Source organism: Leptosomus discolor, unplaced genomic scaffold (genome assembly GCF_034619465.1).
Source record: "Leptosomus discolor isolate bLepDis1 unplaced genomic scaffold, bLepDis1.hap2 HAP2_SCAFFOLD_43, whole genome shotgun sequence".
Classification (NCBI taxonomy): Eukaryota; Metazoa; Chordata; class Aves; order Leptosomiformes; family Leptosomidae; genus Leptosomus; species Leptosomus discolor.
Window position 1 is genome coordinate 517,462 of NW_028237934.1, and position 19,953 is coordinate 537,414.

The 19,953-nt window shown below is 53.5% G+C and overlaps 1 pseudogene; it reads right to left on the bottom strand.

Annotated features, from left to right (window-relative positions):
• Window positions 1-4,022: 4,022 nt before the first annotated feature.
• The window catches only part of LOC147412355 (axonemal central pair apparatus protein HYDIN-like), a 51,208-nt pseudogene continuing 35,277 nt past the window's right edge, over window positions 4,023-19,953 (bottom strand).

Consider the following 19,953-nt stretch of genomic DNA (forward strand, 5'->3'; position numbering starts at 1 on the left):
CATCCATCAGCTGAATGTCCGACCAAGAGACAAAGATCTACAATTCCTCTGTAACACAGCCTCAAAGCAGATACCTTCTTCTAACCCTCCCCGGCTGCTGCTCCCACCTTTTTAACTAGGAGCCTGTTTGTCTCCCACAAAAGCCACGAGAGAGCACAACTCTCCCACACACCCTCTCTCCCTGGGAACTAAGCCTGTGCTTGTCCTCCTTGCCTTAACTGTCCATTTGAGCCCACAGCAAAATTTCAAGGCCTAGAAACACCCGGCATGGAACGAAAACAAAGGTCAGACACCAAGCGCAACCTCTCCTGGGGATGTATGCCCAGCACAAACCCCGCTCTCGTTATGGGGGTAATCCAGGTGAGCCTGAAACAGCTGCTCTGCAAGGGAGAAGCAACACAAGGAACTCCTCAGCACATCCCTCCCAAAGCCCTGCTCAGTCCCCTGGCAGGGCAGGGGCTGCTGCCAGCAGGGGCTCCCTGCCTTCCCAAATTCCCCCCTTGACATTCCCCCTTGCCCCAAGCCTACACACAGGCCCATCTGGCAACTTCACACCAACAGCAGCTGTCTTTCCAGGAAAATAACTTCATCTAGGAGAGAAAAAGGCAGCTAGCATCCGCTCCCTGCCAGAGCTTGCAGCAGACAGGAATATTGCTACGTTTCTACGTGGTTTAGAACGCTTTTTTCTCTTCCTCTCACTCCTCATAAAGCAGACCACACAGGTCATCAGTGGGAGCAAGCACAGACCCATGGAAAAATTTAGGCGGAAAAGACTTTGGATAACTCTGGTCCAACCCCTCCACACAAAATGGATAATTTCAAAGTTAAAGCAGATTGTGCAGGGATGCATCCAGCACCGTTAAATATCTCCCAGGGTGGAGATTCCCCACCTCTGGGTCACATAAGCCTTTACCCGCCTTTAAACTTACCAGACACACACGTTTGTCCTCAGCTACAGCACAGGCTCCAAGAGACAGTGTGTGTTGTGATCATCCTGCAGCCCTTGTTCTGGAAGCTGACCTCAGCACACGCCTTCGAAGTCCTCGGCTCCTTCAAAAGAAGAAAGTCTCCTGTTTTGCATGGGTTTTGTTTTTAAGCAGCCATCTGCTGAACTGCTATCTGAGCCCAAAAGGCCAGCTGCTTTGTCCCAAAGGGGAAAGCCACTGTACAGCAGAAAGGCACTGAGGTTTTCCGCCTCGCACACACAAGTGCCAGAGACGTGCGATGGACCAATAACCCCACGGAAATAAAAGCCACCTTTTTTAGCAGCCTTTATCTTTGGTCCTGCAAACGTACTAAGGTACCTACCGCTTCTTCATGGTCTCCTGCAATCCAACAGCGCCAAGAGGGCCGGTCATCACGGCCAGGGCAAACACTAGCCCACTGCTCTGTACAGGGGTGCCACCAGAGAAGCCCCTGGTCCCACACCTGTCAGAAGAGCTGAGCGCTAAGGGGGAAGAACCACCAGGGCTCTCAAAACTAAGACAACGCAGAGTTGGTAACAGACTAGGAAGTGCCACTGCCAGATCTTTAACTGGCAGCAGGAGCCATAGTCCAGGCTGGGTTATCCAACAGACTCCCAGGACGAGCCTTCGCACCTTGCTCTCAAAAAGCTGGTTGCACCCAGCCCATGGGGACCCTTGCGTGTCCGGGGACCTTTGCAGTAAGAAGCACAGGCAGACACAGGCCTCCAGACTCGTGCCAGAGAGAAGGGGAAGGGTCAGCATGTCGGTGATTCCTGCTGAGCTGGCTCTGGTAACCAGTCAGGAGGAAGAGTTTGATTGTTTGGTATGTTGTGCTGCATCTCTTTGTGCTGCCTTCCTGGCAAAACTGAAGGTGATCGTTGGAGCGGTAACGCAGAAAGGGCACATCCCAGCCTCAGTCCTGGTGACAGGAATGGTAGGGGCTGGTCTCCCAAAGCCACCCGGAGCTCCCTGCAGCGGCAGTGCTAACTGTGAAGCACTGCTGTCTGTTCTACTTCCTGCTCTGTCAGCTGAACACACACATAGCAAGGCAGAGATACGCAGAAATCACCAAATTTAGGATGTTACAAGTGTGTGTGTGTGTTTTGAGGCTCATAACCACAGAAACCTCACCAGGTGGTTACAGTTTAAAAACCAGAGAAACTGGAAACCTGCCATGCACCAGTGATACTGCCTGGAAATCCCCTCACTTTTCCCATCTTGATTTGAATATCAAGAATTCTAATCAGTGGATATTAGTAGGAGAAACTAATGATTATTTCGGGAAAATAAGTCTGAAATGGAATAAATGATCAAATATAAACTAAAATCTGTATTGCCAAGGGTGCTAGCATATCCCTGCAAAGTCCCAGACCTAAGGTATTTATTAACCAATAATCTATTAGAGGTTAAAAACAAGGATAATGTGTTATTGTCCAAGATGTCTGCTGGACAGGATTTATTATGGCGCCCATTGTGTATAATCTTTGAATTGTGACCAAAGCAGTTATGAGCCAAGCGCCTGCGAGCCAAGGACATGTTCCTTGACCACACACGGTCCATTTGAGGAGTGGTCGAGACCTCCGACTCACGGACCACCTACCCAAATTATACCCCCTACTCACAAGGGAACAATGGAAGACTACGACAGAGGCTGCATGCTCATTTGCATCAGAAGCGAGAGAAGAAGAACCAATCAAGAGGACGATGCTGAATATGCATTGTATAGACTGAATATGGATGAATTTAATGTATAAATCTCTGTTGACTGCAATGTGCAGGCGGACATCTTGGGGAAGGATCCCACATCCCCGGGGCGCATCGTTAATAAAGGATGTCTCTACTGATCTCACTGTGTGCAGAGGAGTTTTCCTTACCAGTGCAGACTGGCAACAGGGACGGGCCACAGGGCAGAGAGGGAGGATTTAAGAAAGGGCCCAGTAAGGGGGGCAGAGAGAGACTCAGAAAGATCAGAAAGCCTCGATGAGCTCAAGGGGGGAGACAGAGCAATTAAAGACCAGGGACAGGGAGCCAGGCAGAGACCAGCGAAGGCAAGAACGGGCTGTGGGACAGATGGGGAAGAATGAAAACACAGGGACAGGAACCCGGAACGAGAGAACGTCAGGGGCTTCTGGAGACACTGTCCACGTCCCTCTTGCCGCCGGCACGACGGGGCCGGGGGCGGCCTGGGGCTACGGCACAGGCTGCGGGGGAGGTGCCGGCGCTGGGGGCAGCTGCTCGGGGCGAGCGGGGCCGGGGAGGCTCAGGGGCGGCTCTGGCGCCCGGGGGCTGCGCCCGCCTCCTTCCCCTCCTCCCCGCTCTCGGCAGCTCCCCGGGGCTGCCCTGGCCCGGCTCGCCTCCCGCGGACCGGCAGCCCGCCGCACCGGGGGGTCGGCGCTTCCCGTGCCGCCAGCGCCGGGCGCCCCGCGGGCAGCACACACCCCCGCGCCCGCCGAAGGGGCTCGCTCGCCTCACCGCTGGCCTCGGCCCTCACCTGCCGCCGCCGCCGCCGCCGGGACCCACGCCCGCCGCTTCGCCCACGCTGCCTCTGCGCACCGCGCATGCGCCGGTCCCGACGGCGCGCCGCAGGGGCCAGAGCCGGCGCGCGACCGCGGGGCTGCAGGACCGCGCTTCGGCCACGCGGCAGCGGCGCGGCCCGAGCGGGAGGGGGCGGCGAGCGCGAGGGACCGCCCCGCGGCACAGCGCTGCCACGGCGCATGCGCAACGGCCGCGCCGCAGCCGCGGCCGTCGGCGCTTTGGTGTCCGGGCGGCAGCGTCGCCTTAATGACTCTTTCTCCTTAATGACTCTTTCTCCGTGATGAATGACCCCATCCGAGCGCCCGGCCGGGCGGGAACGGCCGCTGCCTCAGCCCCGCCGGAGCCGCCGAGTCCCGGCCCCGCTCGCAGCCCGGGCAGCGGCGGTCCCGGCCCTGCCCCGCACGGCCCCGCGGGGCCGGAGCGCTCCGGCCCTTCGCCTTCGGCCGCTGGGAGACCTGAGGCTCGCTCCTGCCCGTGCCCCCGCCCCGCTCCCTGGGGAGGAGCAGCCGCGCAGAGAACCCCTCACACGGGTTTGTTCCCCCCGGAGCGAGCCCCGGGGGTCGCTGTGTCGGTCTGCAGGCGGCATCGGGGCTGGGGGAGGGAGAGCAGCGGCTCAGCACACGCTGGGGGGGGGAAGGCAGCCCCGGCGGCGTGCTGAAGGCGGGAGAGGAGGGGCTGCTTTCTGGGAGGGGGGCCGCGGTGTTGAGCAGGAACCAGCGCCCCCAGGCCGGCCAGACGCGAGGGGCTGACCCGCCGCGGGGCGAGACGCCGGTGACCCTCGGGCTCTGTGGGGGCGGCTGCGCCTTCCCTCGCCTCTGCGCCGCCTGTGCTCTGCTCTGCCGCCCTGCGCGCACACGAGGCTGCACTCGCACAGGGGACACTGCGCCACGGCACTCACCCCACCGAGGGGCAAAGGGATGAGCCGTGAAGCAGGGAAGGGAAAGAGGCGGCTGGTAGATGAGGTGTCCTCAGCTGGTGCCCGCAGAGCCCTGGAGGCTTCCTCTCAGCTCTGTGCCCCTGCTCTCCTTGCCCCTCCTGCCAGCAAGCGTCGCAGTTGCACTTTGCTGCCTGCAACACGCAATGCTTGGTGGGCTGGACGGGCTGCCCTGCCCATGTGTCGGGTGAGCAGCTCGCTTCCCTTGGCTGCCTGATGCACCTCCTTAAAACAATCGCTTCAACGCTCAGTTTCTTTATTTCAGACCCCTCTGAGTATCCCCTGGCCTGCAAGCCGTTTTCAGCAAGCAACACAGCTGAAACACAGCGCCGGTGTGCGGAAAAATCCTTGCACCAGCGGTCAGTGTTCACAAAGGAGACAGAGGAGTCCTGTAAAATAAACTTTATTCGAATAAAGGGAGAGTCCACTGGGCAGATCCCGTGGGCTCTCTCAAAGTTGCTGGGGTCGAAGCCCCCTTTCTATCCTAATTTCCCGGCCACATAGGACCCTCTCCCGTTCCCCATTGGCTAAGGTACTAGGAAGGCACAGACTTCCCGACCCGCCTACTACATATACTACATTTTTACCCCTTAACGTGTACCCCCCCTTTGCATCATGCATCGTATGTTTCATTATCATGTCATTATGCATCTCCTGGGTGGAGAAGATAATATTAATAAGTCTATTAAGCCTGCGCACTGTTTCCTAAAGTTGAAAAGTTCCAACTTCCCTTGAAATTTTTGAGGAAAATTTTTTTTTTTTAATGATTTTTCTCTTGCAAGTTGTTTTATCTAACAGAGCTTTGTAGTCTGGTTCTTGGTTTCCGTTGAGATTCACTAATTGCTGAGATATATGGCACCTTTTGTTTTAGGAGGCCTGCTGATTACTTCATAAACACATGGCTCCTCTGGATAAACAGTGCCATGTACTTGCAAAAACACTCTCCTCCTTATCTATTCATTGTTTAGGTCTGTGGTATCTTGTACCAGACCGGGTAAATGGTACTATATTTTTGTAAAGACACTCTCATAATCCTACCACTGGTAAAAATCTGTCATCTCGCTCTGATGTCAAAAGACTTTTCTAAGTTGAACCCCTAACCGTTTCAGCATCAAGACTACGAGGCGAGAAATACGCTTCTTCTCGAAGCAGCAGGACACCTGCCAAGTCGCTGGGCACGGTGACACGTGGCTGCTGGTGACAGACACCTTCTTCTCGTGCAGAGCCCTGGGCAGTGCAGAACGGACCTCAGCGTCCCCTGCACCAGGTGCCCAGGGACCAGCGTCTCGGTCTGACGTCTCTGCAGCAGCCTGTGCTCCCAGCCCCTTGCCCTGGAGAAGGCGGCTGCCTGTAGCAGCAGCAGAACCGCTGCTGCCCAAAGGGGAAGGGAATGGCTTGGGGTAAAGCTCTCCAGGCTGTCTGGCCCCCGGGCAGTCGATGGCCTCGGCAGCCCGTACGCAGGGCAAAGCTACAGCCTGAGAAGGAGTCACAGGGTGTAGCAGTTTCTGCAACAGCCACACTGCCCTGCCCAGCTGGGCAGAGCCAGAGGCGAGAGAGAGAGGCTGCCGGGTGCCTCGAGGGGCAGAATTGCAGCAGACTGTGCCGTGGCTGTTCTGCTCTTTGTCTTTGGCAGAGTTACCTTCCCAGAGGCTGGCAGACAGGTATGCTTGCACGGCACGAGTACTGCTCTTAGGGCACAGAAGGCACGATAAAGCAGCGATGAAGAACAAGGCTGGGCTGTCGGGATGGTGGGAATAACATGGAGAGCCTAAAGCGTGAACCAGGCAGGGCTTGCGAGTAACCTGGTGTTGGGGTTTAACCCCAGCCGGCAACTAAGCACCACACAACCGCTCACTCACTGCCCCTCACCCAGGTAGGGTGGAGGCAGGAATCAGAAGGGCAAAAGTGAGAAAACTCATGGGTTAAGATAAAAACAGTTTAATAATTAAAAAGAAATAATGACAGCAACAATAATAACTCGTAAGGAAAAGAAGAAAAAAAAAACAGAGAAAAATAAAGCCCAAGACAGACAAGCGATACAGATGGAAACAACTGCTCAGCACCAACTGACCGATGCCCGGCCAGTCCCCAAGCAGCAGCCCCCTGCCAACCTCCCCCCTAGTTTTACCACCAAACGGTCTGGAACCCCTTGGGTCATGCGGGGTCAGCTGTCCCCACCTTCGGTGCACCCCCAGCGGTGATCCCCGTGGCTCTCTCCAAGCACCGTCCGGCAGGAGCAGGGATGGAGCCCGCAGCCCACTGCGCCCCAACCCCGACAGAGCCCAGCACCGCCCAGGGGTGCCCACAGAGCCCCGCACGGGACACCCTCGCACACACAAGGCAACGTGGAAAGACACATCGAGCAGCTCCAGGCAGAGACTCACAGTTCAACAGCCCGTTGACCCCTGATGAGCACCAAAGCAGCAGCGATCAGCGCTTTGGGGAAGGAAGCTCTGGTCATTTTTAACCCATATATGATGACAAGATTCAGCTCCCTGCTGGGCTGCAGGTATTCCCTGGTTGCAGAACAGCACCTCTAACTGCACCTCGAGCTAAAAGGGCAGCAGCTCTGCTGAAATAAGGTTATAGCCCACGTGGCACTTGCCGATGGCGTGATTCCCTCCCCAGCAGTTTCTAAAGACAAACCATTTGGGGACCAACGTGGCAAATGATTCAAGCAAAGCAGTCCAAACTCAGCTCTGTTCCTTCCTAAAACAAGCTGTTCATAGTCTGACCAACATCTGTCAGTAAAAAGTAAATGGTTTCACATTTTCAAACATTCCCAGGTGACTCAGGTTACATTCCCTGGTGTAAATCACAGCAGGCACTCACAGTAACTCTGTTTGTATTCCTCAAGCACATGGATGGACACACTCCAACCGTGCCTACCTGGCACCGTGCCTATTTGCAAGTGTTCCCCCCACAGTCAAACAAGGCAGATGTTTTACAGCAACCTGGCTGCTTCATTCCCAGCTGGGAAGTCGGTGCCTTCAATGACGTGCTCCCAAATCAATATTTCTCTTTAGCTTTGGAGCTAATTATTTAAGGCTGGTTTTCATATCTGGATTAGAGGCCCTGCTCTTCCTAACCTGAGAAGTCCCACCTGAGTTGTCCTTCCTGCAGCTGCACACAAGAACAAGGCTTGGCCCCGGTGAGGGACCGGGAGTACATTACTGCTTAATTAACAGGCAGAGCAGAAGAGGGAGCTCTCGTAACATGCACAGCGCTAACGAGCCAGCAAAGGGGCTCTGCCAAACCCTCTGGAGCAGAGGCTCCTCTCCTGCCAGATGCTCAGGACCCTCAACTGCTACTCTCTGCAGCAGAGTCAGGTGACTCAGCCTCCGCTGGAAGAACGAGCACCTGCAGGCTCAGGTCCAGCAAAGCCAATTTAGGTGGAGCTGGGTAATTAAAAACTGAAAACTGATTCGGCATTCACGGTTCCAAAAACCTGAATTGGTTCCAAACAAAGAAATAAGAGTAAAGTAAACAGGCAGCTGGCAAACAAGTGGAATTTTCCCCAGAGGAAATGAATTCCACACAGGCTTCGCTGTAATGTCCTTGTTTCTCTGTTATTACAATTATATGCATTGTTAGATTTTCCCTTTAGTTTGGAATTAAACCCTCATCTAATTTACCAGGAGATGACAGCAGCCTCCAAACAGAGCTTACAGCCCTGCTCCTCCTTCCCTGCCCATCTCCCTCCACCTGCTTTTGCAGACCTTCCTCTGCATTTCAGGGGCTGTTCTTGAAGGTGCCATGCATCAAGGGCCACACTAAAGCCTGCTTGTTACTTGGTAAGACCCAGCTGTGCATGGGCTACCCCAGGTCTTCTCCCCCAAGCCCTCCTCGTAGCCACAGCTAATCTCCAGCTCCCAACAGGTCGTCTCCTCTGAGCCAAATCCCAATTCCCTAAACAAAACTCTTTATTGATGATCTCTGTTATTTGTAATAGCAGCACCTCAATGCACAATAGTTAACTTTGCTGGGTTTCCTGGGGCATTATGGAAAAACCATTTGCTACTGTAATTAAAACTGCCCAGACTAGACTTTCGTACTATGGAGAGAGGCCACAGTGGGAGGAACTGCTAGAAATGTGTTTATAGATGTGCCCCAGCACGACTGCCAGATTGCTCTTGGGCTTGGAAACCACAGAGCAGCTCTGGATGGCCCTGGGGATTCCCAGGAATGTTCAGACAAGTGCTCCCACCAACATCTACAGTTGTACCTACAGCCGCAGCAGAACCTGCCCTTTCGCTGTCAAACACTAAGTAGCAGCTTTGTGAACGTGGTGTGCAGTTCGACAGACAAAAACTCACTTCACCGAGGTGGTGTTTGCCTCAGGCCACAAAGGTCTGAGAAAGCAGCTTTCCACACCAGCTTTCCTTCCCAGGGAACCAGCACAGAGGCTACAGCAAAGCAGCAGCACGAGACTGGGACAGCAGCACATCATTCTGGTGGCAGTGCCTGTGTAGGCTCTTAGCATGAGGTGACAACACACAGGGTTGGTAGGGAAGGACACGAGGTCATGTTCTACATCTGCGTGTCCAAGTGCCTAAGCACAGCTTTGTAGCTCCAGAGACTGAACAGGACTCTGGGTTATGGGCTACGTGAGAAGTGTTGGCAGTGTTTCACAGTCCCAGCTTGGCTGGAGAACGTTGTCTCCTTCTGAGAGTCACACCCGTGGAGATCACCTCTCCCCCGAGCACCTAGCCTGACCACAGCCCGTAGGTATTATTTCCTCAAGGGAGAGCTGAAGGTGATGTGTCACACCGCAGGCAAACAGCCTTGGGCTTTGCAAGTTACAAACACGAGATCGGGAAGGAGAAGAGCTTCAAGGAGAGGGCAAAGGTGCACGTACCTCATCTGGCTCACGTGGCCGTCTGTCAGGAACAACCAGCGGTACCGGACGAGAAGCGGGCTGCAGTTGGTCATCTCGACGTAACGCACATCTTCAGTGTCATTCAAGATGCAGCCAAAGTCCAGGGCCGTGGTCTGGATACGGAGATTCGGGAAGCAGACTTCTCCCCGAACGGTGACCAGCTCCTCATGAGGATGCTCAAGGAACTTGATCTTCAGAACCTTCTCTACTACCCGGCTACTCAAGTCTTCTTCATAAGCAGGGTTAAACCTGATAGAGAGATGAAGTTCCTCCCCTATCTCCAGCTTGATGGGCTGCAAGGAGATGAAGAGTATTAATCACCAGGGTGATGAAGTCTCAGGGTCTGATAGCACAAAACATGCCAATGTTCAAAGGGTGACCCCCAGCTCAGGTTTCTCAGTTCATCCCTCATTTTCTTCCCAGAGTGCGCCTGACTGCAAGCACCACGAGACTCTGGTCTGAGACTCTCTCAGGCTCACGTCACTGTGCTCTGCACCAATACAAGAGGGAAATAAATATTGTTCTCCTGAATTCTGGACCCACAGAAGCTACACACTAAATACACAACCAGATCAGCGCTCTGGCACGCCAGGGCCTTTTGCCCGGCCTCTAGAGGAACTCCTTCACCTCACAGCACAAATGACACAGCGTCGCTGCCTCGCCCTTGCAGAGGCTACTCACTGGCACGGCACAGAAGTGGCGGCCATGCCTACAACAACCCGTGTTTAGCAGAGTCCATGTCCAACAGCTTCTACCAACCACGGGGCAGGTGCCAGGCAGCAGCTGGAGAAGCGTCCTCAGCCTCCTGGAAAGCAGGGCTGCCCTTGGAGAGCAAGCTGCTCTGGAGGTTATCTGAGACGGCTGCTGCAGAGCTGGGATGGTTTCCAGCAGACACCTTTACTACATGCCTTGCCCAGACCTCGCTGTCTCTTCCCTTCTCCTCGTGTCTCAGAGCCAGGACGTCTCTTCCCAAGTCAGGTATATTCTGTTTCCTTCGCTGGCTCATTTCAAACCTGATTTAGTTCAGGCCAGTCTACTGCTGACTCTAAGGAATAAATTTGTCTGCTAGAGGACCTCCCCACACAAACGCACCACCACCTTCCTCCCTCTGCAACCCGCCCCCAGCAGGAAGGTCTGTGGCTGCTCACCTGAACGTCTGCAGGGAGGGGCTGCTGGTCCACATCGCAGATTAAGAAGGGTTGCCCTAAGGCCAGGACAATGCTGACTGGCAGGGAGCAGACGTTTTTTAAAGAGAGAGGCTTGTACTGAAGAGTCAGGACATCACTGGGTTGCTACAGAAACAGAAGACAAGGAAAAAATAACCTGAAGTGCCCACGGATCTCCTTCCCCTTCCAATGCATTTCAAATTTTTCAACCCCCAAAGTGCATACATCTCTATTTACTATTTTTATTAGTTTCTACCCTTCAAGAAAGTTCTTCTCTAAGTATATCGGATGTTTTTCATATTCAGAAACCACAGCATCCCCCAGGGGACAGGGAAACAGTCTTGGGTACGGATGAGGGAACAGGACCCTGAGAGGCGGCAGCTGCCTGAACAAGATCAAAACCAGAAAGTGAACCCAGACCCTTTGTCTCCAGTTTTGTATGCTCTCTTGGGCAGAAAGGCACAAGATGATCTTCACTCACAGACAGTCATTTCTTACAACCTTATCGGTTCCAGTAGCCTCATAAAAGCAGTGATGCCAGTCAGAGGAGAAAAGCAAGCAGGATTTGGCCCGTAGCAGAGAGCCTGCAGTAGCCCAAGGTTGGCTTTGAACACTTCAAGGCACATACAGCCAGCTAGAAACCTCAACAGTCCGCTTGCAACGTGTCTCCTGCTGCCCCTGCTACAGCGACAAGGTGTCTGTAGCCTCAAAGCTACCTCAGCCTAAGCTATTTCTTCCTGTTTATGCATTGCTCTGGGCTTCCTGCACGGTTTATATAAACTAAACTGTGTTTGGGAAACCAGTTCTGGATGTCCTGATATCAAACAGCTGCAGTGTCATAGCACTTGAAAAATCGGAGCGTGTGGCATCAAGCAGACCACAGGCAGACATTAGGGGGTGCTGAAAAGCTTCTAACTAAAATCTGAACTGCCTGCTCACAGGAATTTGTGCTTCTCTGGAAGCCTGGGAACCAGAGGACAGACCTGAAAACACAGAAACTAAATAATGAAATATCTTCTCTTTTTTGACACCTCATGGGAGAGGAAAAGATGATGCAGGAGTCAGGATCAGAAGAACAAAGGGCATCTGCTTTGCATTGGTGTCATCATCACTGCAGCTGAAGGACATCTGCAGGTCCTTTGAAGAAAGTAAGGCTTGGGGAAACGCAGAGCCAGCATCCATACCAACAGCAGAGAAGGCAAAGAGGGACAAGAGATGACAGTTTTTCCTCATCAGACTGAGGCGTTGACAGGAATCTCAGTCTGTCTCAGCTTCCCTACAGGATCGGTGTTAAGACATCACCGTGCCTCCGAGGATCCTCAAAAACCTCCCTTTTATACTGAGTACAGAAACTGGTGGCTCTCTAGAAGTGGCCCTGATCCCCCCCATGATCCCTGAGCAGCTGTCATCTCAGTTTTACTTTGGTGAAGTCAAAAAAAACAGTCCCATCTCTGAAAACAACCTCACTTACTTTACAAAGCACCTCAGAAAGGGCAGGAGGGGGTTGAGCATCGCGCAGCTGCAGCGATCTGCTCTCCCACCTGCAGCCCCAGCATTCGAGGTAGCTGTGCAAAGCCCACGCTGTTCTCCTGGGTCCCCACACCTCACCTGGGTCCCTCACCCCGTGCCCTTGGCTCAGCAGCTCAATTCTGTTTCCACATCAAGAAGGGCAGAATAGAGCTACTGAGACTGTCCCTGACCCCAGAGGAGCAAAAGGATGATCTCAGACCAACAGCCAAAGCCCCGCGGACTTGGAGAAGCTGCTTAACTCCCTCCTTTGAACACCAGCACACACGCCCCACCGGCTTCCAGTCCTCAGCCACGCTACTGAATGCCAGGATGCAACCCAGAGACTTACCTTCTCCATCCGGAAAGTGATTTCTCTGGAGGACAGTTGCAGAACGGGAGCAACAAACTCACACGTGACATCCACTTGCATTATCTGTGCCTTCCCTGCCTCGCTCCCCACGACGGTGTGACACAGCAGCCGCTCCTTCACCACCTGCATGCAAGAGTCACACGTCACCCAGAGGGTCCAGAAAACACCCTGCATTTGCTGGCCACCCAACCACGGGCCGTGCTCCTGCCACACAGTTACAGTCCCTGGTCTCCTCAATCGCCCCCTTTTCTCTCCGTGCCGCGTCCTGTTTATTCTGACCCCAAAGGCCCGCAATGCTACACCCCAACAGCCACAAACGGCACTCGCGAGTCACGTGCTGCCTACAGCTGTAATAACCCCTGCCCCAAAGGATTATTGGTTTGGTTTGTCCTGTTGCCAAGCATAAGGCTTACAGAAAGCTGTAGGAACTAGTTAGAAAAAAGTATGGAACTATATTAAGAGAAAGAAGTGATAGAAGGGCCAACGGCAGCAAACGCTCCTTGGAAGCCAAGTGGAAAGCATCCTTGGGAAAAAAAAATAAATCAAATAGCCAGCCAGCCTTTAGGTAAAGGGATCGCTCATTCCTAGGATGAGCTGTGCCCTCCTAGAGCTGGTTTTAAAAGAAATCTCCCCAGGAAAGACATGCCTTGCACTTCACGTGAAAACCCTCTGCTTAAGTGGCATGCTTCAAGACTTTTTCCTGAGTTCGCATGGTTTCACTGCCTCAAAATTCCTCCCTTCATTTCTCACTCTTCCCTCTGGTACAACACCACAACCCAACTCCTCCTCAGAGCCTACAGACTTGAAAATCATCACGTGCAATGCAGGGGGCTGGGCTTCTGGCCAACCTGAAGAGTATTAAGTTCTCAAGACCTCAGGAAGGTGGAAAGCCTGCTCCCATGGTCTTGGCTTTGACTGCAGGAGCCAGGTAGCCACAGCTGAGCTCACAGATCCCCTTTTGGCCTTCCAGGCAAGACACCCTCACCAGTGCCCTCATCACTAGTTTCTTTCTGGAACCTTTTTCCCCTCTTCAGCAAAACCTCTGGGCTCAGAACTGCACAGGGACAGTCCCGCTGCAGGCACCCAGGGGAGTAATCAAGTCTGCCTCAAGCTACTGCTGAGGGAACCCTTTAAGACACCTTTCAAAACACCAGAATCAGCAGGAGCTTAACACAGATTTATTCTGCATTTGCTTAAAACACCTGTGCCCAGTGGTCCTGAAGCCAGGGAACGCACACCAGGGTCAGCTGGCAGCTTCTGCGCAGAGCTGGGTTTCCCCTGGGAAGAAGGGCATCCAGGGACCCTGCTGAAATGTTCCCCCCTGAGCTGCCACCCGAGGGTGCTGCAAGACCCGACTGCCCTTGGGACACTGGGGCAGGCTCTTACGGAAATATTGACCAAAGTCAAACTCTCAGTTATAATGATCCCTGGGAACAGTTTCCCACGTGGACGAACGTCACTCCGATCACGAGAGCTGACACCCTGTGTTCGTTTTTCTCCTCCAGGACTCAGCGCTAGACAAGCCCTCTGCCCATGTTTGTCTACAGAGGAAAAATGATGCTGCTCCCAGACACTCCCTCCCTTCGCAGGTGCTTTTACTCACTGCTCCCCCAGACACATTACTTGGCAGTTTTTCATTTACTTTCTGCCTGTATTCATCATCTCAGTGAACTTATTTTCTCTGCCCTCCCTTCCTGCCTCAGCACACGACACCTTGTAACCCCCCATTTGCCCCTGAAGCAGCAACACTTCCTTCGGCCTATATTTTGGTATCAGCAAATTGGGTTTATGGTAGCTATGGCAACACGAAAAAGCCTTAGCAACTGACAGTGGCCAGCAAGGAAAGCCACTGGGGCTGCCACGGTAACTTGTGGCCTTAAAACAGTTTCTTGAAAGCACCTGCTCATTTTCGCAGGCAAATGTCAAGGGGCTGCAGAAGAAGTCCCAGGGGAGGTGATCTGACGGGGAAGGGACAGCCCTCGTGGGGGACCTCACCTGGGGAGTGCTGGAGGAGCCTTCCAGCATCATCTCCACACTCTTGCCCGGCCTCAGCTCTGCCCTCAGCGGTCGAAGCTTAAACACAGGGCAGGCAGGCTGGGGCCTCTGGGAGGAGCTGCTGCCCTTGGCCTTACTGCTGGCAGGGGGGCGATCACGCTGCCGAAACGGGGCAAAACCTTCCGTTGTCCAGTAGAGCAGGTGGGTGCGTCGCCCTTTGTTCGTTACCTTGAAGCGGTAACGGCAGGGATCCAGGCTAGGAGAGAAGCAGAGATGGAAAACATCACGGGAGCTGCTGTCTCCCAGCGGTCGCCCCGCTGCAGCGCCCCGACAGCGTTCTCTGACGGCACACTCAGCAATAAAACCACCTCCGAAAAGGCTGACCCAGATCAAAGCTTCAGCAAACGTCAGACCTTGGCTGCCCCTAAGTTTATCACCATCCAGCAGCTGGTCTCTCTGCATACAGCAAGAAAAAGCTTCCTCAAGATCACCACCTCAGTTGCTGTGGACAGAGCATCACCAGCCTTTGCTGCTCAATTATCAGAGCATTTCTCCAAGGTGCTTCCTGCAACTCTCACTGCATCGGATGCTCAGCTGGCCTTGTCCTGCCTGCAAGGAGATGGAGCAACAGCTTCACTGCCATCTCACCTTCCCCTGGGGAGCTGCTGCCTCAGGTGGCTTCCTCTGAAGATGCTATTGGGAAGCTGCAGGGTGTATGGACTCATCTGGTGATCTGGGCACCACTGGCCTCGCTGGTGAGGCCCCTGCCCTGGCACCCATGTTAGCCCCCTCATCCCCCCACCCCTTAGGGAGCACCCAGCTCTCATCGCCCCCAACACAGCACCCTTTGCCTGAACGGTGCAGCTGTTTTTGTGTTTTAGGAAGACAAACGCACTGTGAGAACACATGATCAACAGAAACTTCCCCAACACGAACACAGCAGCAGGACCGGGTCTAGCTGCTGAGGGGGAATGGAGTGACAACAAGGGATGAATAACTGGAGCCGATGTAAGCCAAAATGGATATTCAATGGAAATTGATTCCTTAAGGTAGAGAAACACTAACTGCAGGCTAGTCTGGAGCAATTCTTTTACCCTCCATAAATCTGAGAATGGCCAGGAAATGTTCCTGCAACAGTGACTGTTTTTTTTCGAAAGGTACGGAATATGTGGCTGACAAAACGCATGTCTGCCACAAGCAGCTAAATACAAACACAGAAGTGACAGCATAGAACAAACTTGTCCTTGAAACAGACTGGTGAAAATGATGTGCACCAGCTCAGTATGAAATGGTTTATGTTGCGGGCAGCAACAGCTAAAAGCTTGGAGAAGCTTTGGGTAGATGCAGAATTGGTGGCTCTGGGAAAGCCCAACTCGTCTGAGGTGTTACCTGGGTCCCATCTCAGCTCACCCAGTGGCAGCTCCACAGCCAACAGCGATGGCAACAGCTCCAAACCAAGTATGCAGGCAAAGACATGAAGGGTAGCAGAAGACAATGGCACCGATCCCATTGACATTGTCCCCTCTGTTGTGTAGCCAATTTGTGGCTGCACAGAGCACAAGCACCACCCTCCCTGCAACGTCCCTGCTTATGTGGATGGCTTGTGGGTGCACATTTATCCCCCCCGCCCCAAATCTATCCTAAATGCTTAAGGTAGGATTAACCTCCCCTTTCTACCCCAAAATTTCAGTATCAGAGCACTGTGGACCCTCTTTGCAGCCAGGGAAAGGAACAGACACTGACAAGACCATTCTTCTCATCCCAACAGGTCTCCAACACAAGGCAAACAGCACTTTGAAAAGCCTTATTTTTCTCTCATTTATAAGAACGTGCCCACCTTCAGACACAGGCATTAAGAGCAGGGAATCCCCTCCTTCGAGCTAAGCTCTTTCAATTAACACTCCCAATTTATCCCACCCAACCTCAGCGGGCTTCTCCCCCTCTCCCTTTCAGAGCTGCTCCTGCAGCCGCCTCGCCTGCCCGTGCCTCGGGCTGCTGCTGCGGAGCAGACGGCCAGGAAAGCCGGCAGGAGAAAGGAGGGAAGAGCGACTACGTCTGATAAAGAGCAGCCTGGCAGGGGAGCTGGGAAAGAGGAGTGAACTGAAGCATAATGCAGGGCAAAGAAATTCTGCTGCTCCTCCAGGACTGCTGGGCAGAAGGGAAACAAAACAGCACCATTCATTTAGCTGAGGGGTTGCTAACAAGCTACCGCCAAGGTTTGCTGTTGTGGCGAGACGATACTGCATAGCGAACGGAAAAGCAAGCAATGCTATTGCAAAGGGAAAGAGGTTTATACTTGTAATGTAGCATTTTCCAGCCGGAGGCTTCTGGGACCTGCTGTTTTCCTCCAAATTTTTGTTTGGTAGAGTGAGAAAATAAATGGTTTATAACTGAAAACAATTCAGTGACAATTGAGCAACTGCTTTCCATTTGGATGGCTTTTGAGGGTATCTAAGAACTTTCAAGTGGCCATAAAATGTCTCTAAAGGAATCCCTGGGGCTTCAGTGAAACAGAGCCAGGACCTTGAGCACTAAAGAACCAGCCTGAAGGACCACAGCCAAACTCCTCCTTGCTGAGCCCACGGGAGGAGTGGGAGCTGAGAGATACCCTACCTGAAGTGAGGTCCCAAGTTGAGCTCCGGAGCAAATCATTCGTTGGTGACGATCGTGGTGCCGATGCCAACAGCCCGGACAGGGATGACGTAGGTACAGCTGTTCTCGATGTACACGTTCACCTCGTCCTCGAACTTCTCAGTGTCGTCCAAGTTTCCTATGACAGCCACAGACACCTCGGCCTCGGGGGGGATCACTCCTTTACTGGGCTCAATCCTCCAGCACGAGTATTTGCCAGACTGTAAGACAGGGCAAACACTAACTTAGGATGGAACCCAGGAAGCCTGGGGGAGGGCAGGAAAAGGAAAGACTAAAGATTCGAAGGTAAAAACCACAACGGCTTAATTTCCCTAAATCTAAGCTACGGTGTCTGGAAACAGCAGCTATGCAGGAGCTTATACAACCTCTACTTTACCCTCCTTTAACAGACTCACTTCACTGACCCAGTTTTGCCCAAGCCAAGGGATGCTCATCCTCCAAGAAAGTTATTCCCCCTCCAGCCTCTCTTTTGGAGTGTGTGCCAAGAGAAGCTGCTTTCTCTCTCCTGGCTTCCCGACAACAGTGTCCGCATTTGGAAAATTCAGCTCTAAGTGGTTACAGCAGGGCAGTAAAGCCATAAGCACAAAGAAAACTGCAAGACATGTTCTGTGGACATGACCCCAGCTTCCCAAGCCCTCTCCTCCTCTGGTTTCTCTTGCACCTCCCTCTGTAAATGGGGCAATAAGGGTGCTGGACCCCCAGACCATCTAAAACCACAGTCACAGGGAGCAAGCTTGCTCGCAGAAGAGAAGCTGCATGTAACGCTCCTTGTCCAGCACGAAACACACTGGGGTGTAGATGTACGCCTTCCAAGTGTCCATCACTGTGTTGGTGGTACCTGCACCCCACAGTTCAGTGCTGGGTTTGGGACGACAGGCACTACTCACCCACAACTCTGCAGTATTGTAACAGAAGGGGTTTTTCCTTTTTTTTTTTTTTTTTTACTAGAAACCAACGCTGTGCTTGGAGGCCTGACACAAGCCAAGCAAGGCTAGATCCAGGTGAAGTCCGCTCGAGTTTCCATCTGTCAGGCTGGCAGCACTGAGCTTTAACAGGCCACCAGCCAGCCCGGGGGAGAGAAGCATCAGAAAACCAAGCAGCACTCCAACGTCACGGGAAGCATTTTAAATAACCCCCTCAGAACGACCTCTGCTAACAAGGGTAAGACGAGCTGGAGGCCAGGGAAGCAACAACCTGGTGAGCACTCAGGGTCCCCGCAGTGTGTGTAGGTGCCTGAGCTACGGCATCTCCTTAGGCTGGATGTGCCCAGCACGGAGAGCAGGTCAGGCCTGCACGCCTGCATCCCAGGATGGAGCACGCCAAAGGCATCAAAAGGATTCAGGCGCTGGCCAAACTAATAAACTCAGCTCCGTTTAATTTGTCCTCTAGAGCTGCAAAAGAAAGTCTTAGGTAAGAATGGGATGGAGGAAGGCAGTTGGCACAGGGTGAACACTCACTGACCACACAGGATCCCACCAACCCTCTTCTGCTGTCGCTGCATCCCGCCCGTAGCTGATCGCCAGGCCTCGGAGGCAGCCACTGCGCTGCCATCGGCCCAGGGCCACCCAGCCAACACGTTCCTACCGAGCCGCTGGGCGGGAGGTTCTCACTGACATCAATGTACAACTCTTCCTCTGATTCAGGCGGGCACAGGGTAGCTCGCTTGAAAAGGAGACCTGGCAGCTCTGCTCCAGAGGTGAAGTGGCAAGTCTGCTCTCTGACAAAGCTCATTTATCAAAGCTTGGCCACAAGCTGGGCAGTAAGTTGTACCCAAGAAGCTATTACTGAGGAATAATGACAGGCTGTCTCGATGGAGCCAGACTCTGAACCTCCCAGAGTGGCCCAGCGCAGACCCAGCAGGCCCTGCCAGGCCAACAGCCCGCTCCGGAGGAGCACCATTTGCATCGTGTCCTCATTCTTTCAGGTAGCATTTGGTGTGGGTCCAAGGGGCAGCACAGGGCATCGCTGAACAGGAGACCTGACAGGACAAAAGGCTCTGCCGGGCTAGATTCACTCGGGTTTCTAGGTCAGCTTCTGCCTACATCCATCCAGGCTGTGTCCCAGAGACAAGAAATCTCTCAGGGTCACACTAAAAAAATTCCTCCACTTTGAAGACCACGCTCTAACTTCTGATAACATCCCTGCTACTTGCTTAGCCTTGAATGCTCCGGAAAATGATGCAATAGCTGTAGGCACTGGATAGACAAAGACGGTGGCTATTTTTGCCCCTGTAGGGGCTTGCACTACTGGACATCAGAGTCCCTGAGTTCTAGGCAAGCGTTGGGATCAATCACTCAATCAAGAAGTTCAATGCTGAGATCATTAGCTTCTCCCAGGCCAGATTTCCAGTGTGAAGAAGAGCTGCCAACATTTGGTTATAACCAGCGTGCATCTGAGAGATGGCTGGATGGCTGCCCTGAGGGATGACTGAGGAGCCACCGCACTCCGTTCTCCTGACGATACTGCAGCCCAGTTCATTAAAGGGATCCGGTCATTCTGGCCTTGCGCAAGTGAACGAGGAAGCAGAACTCAATATCAAAAATGCAGCTGTGCTGTACCAAGGCCCAGCTCTAGCAAGACAGCATTCACACCTCATCAGGCTGACCCATCGCTCCTCGCAGAGGTTGCACACGAAGGGGAAATAAAGCCCCCTCCTACCTCAGCTGTGCACAGAGCCTTGTCCCAGCAGGCCCAAGGTGGGGGACCTCGTGTTCTTCCTTTCAAAGCTACTCTTTACCACACAGGCTGCCAGTGACAGAAGACAGCCCAAAAGTACCCCAAGCCCCAGGAGGAGGTGGAGATCAGAGCCTGAGGCTGGCTAGATGCTCCCACCAACAACCAGCCTCCTCCTGGCACCTCAGCACCAGCATCTCCCTGGCAAAAGCACAGGCACCACTTTGGTTTAGCCTCTGCCCCAGAGCACCAGCAAGGGGATGTTCTACTGAAAT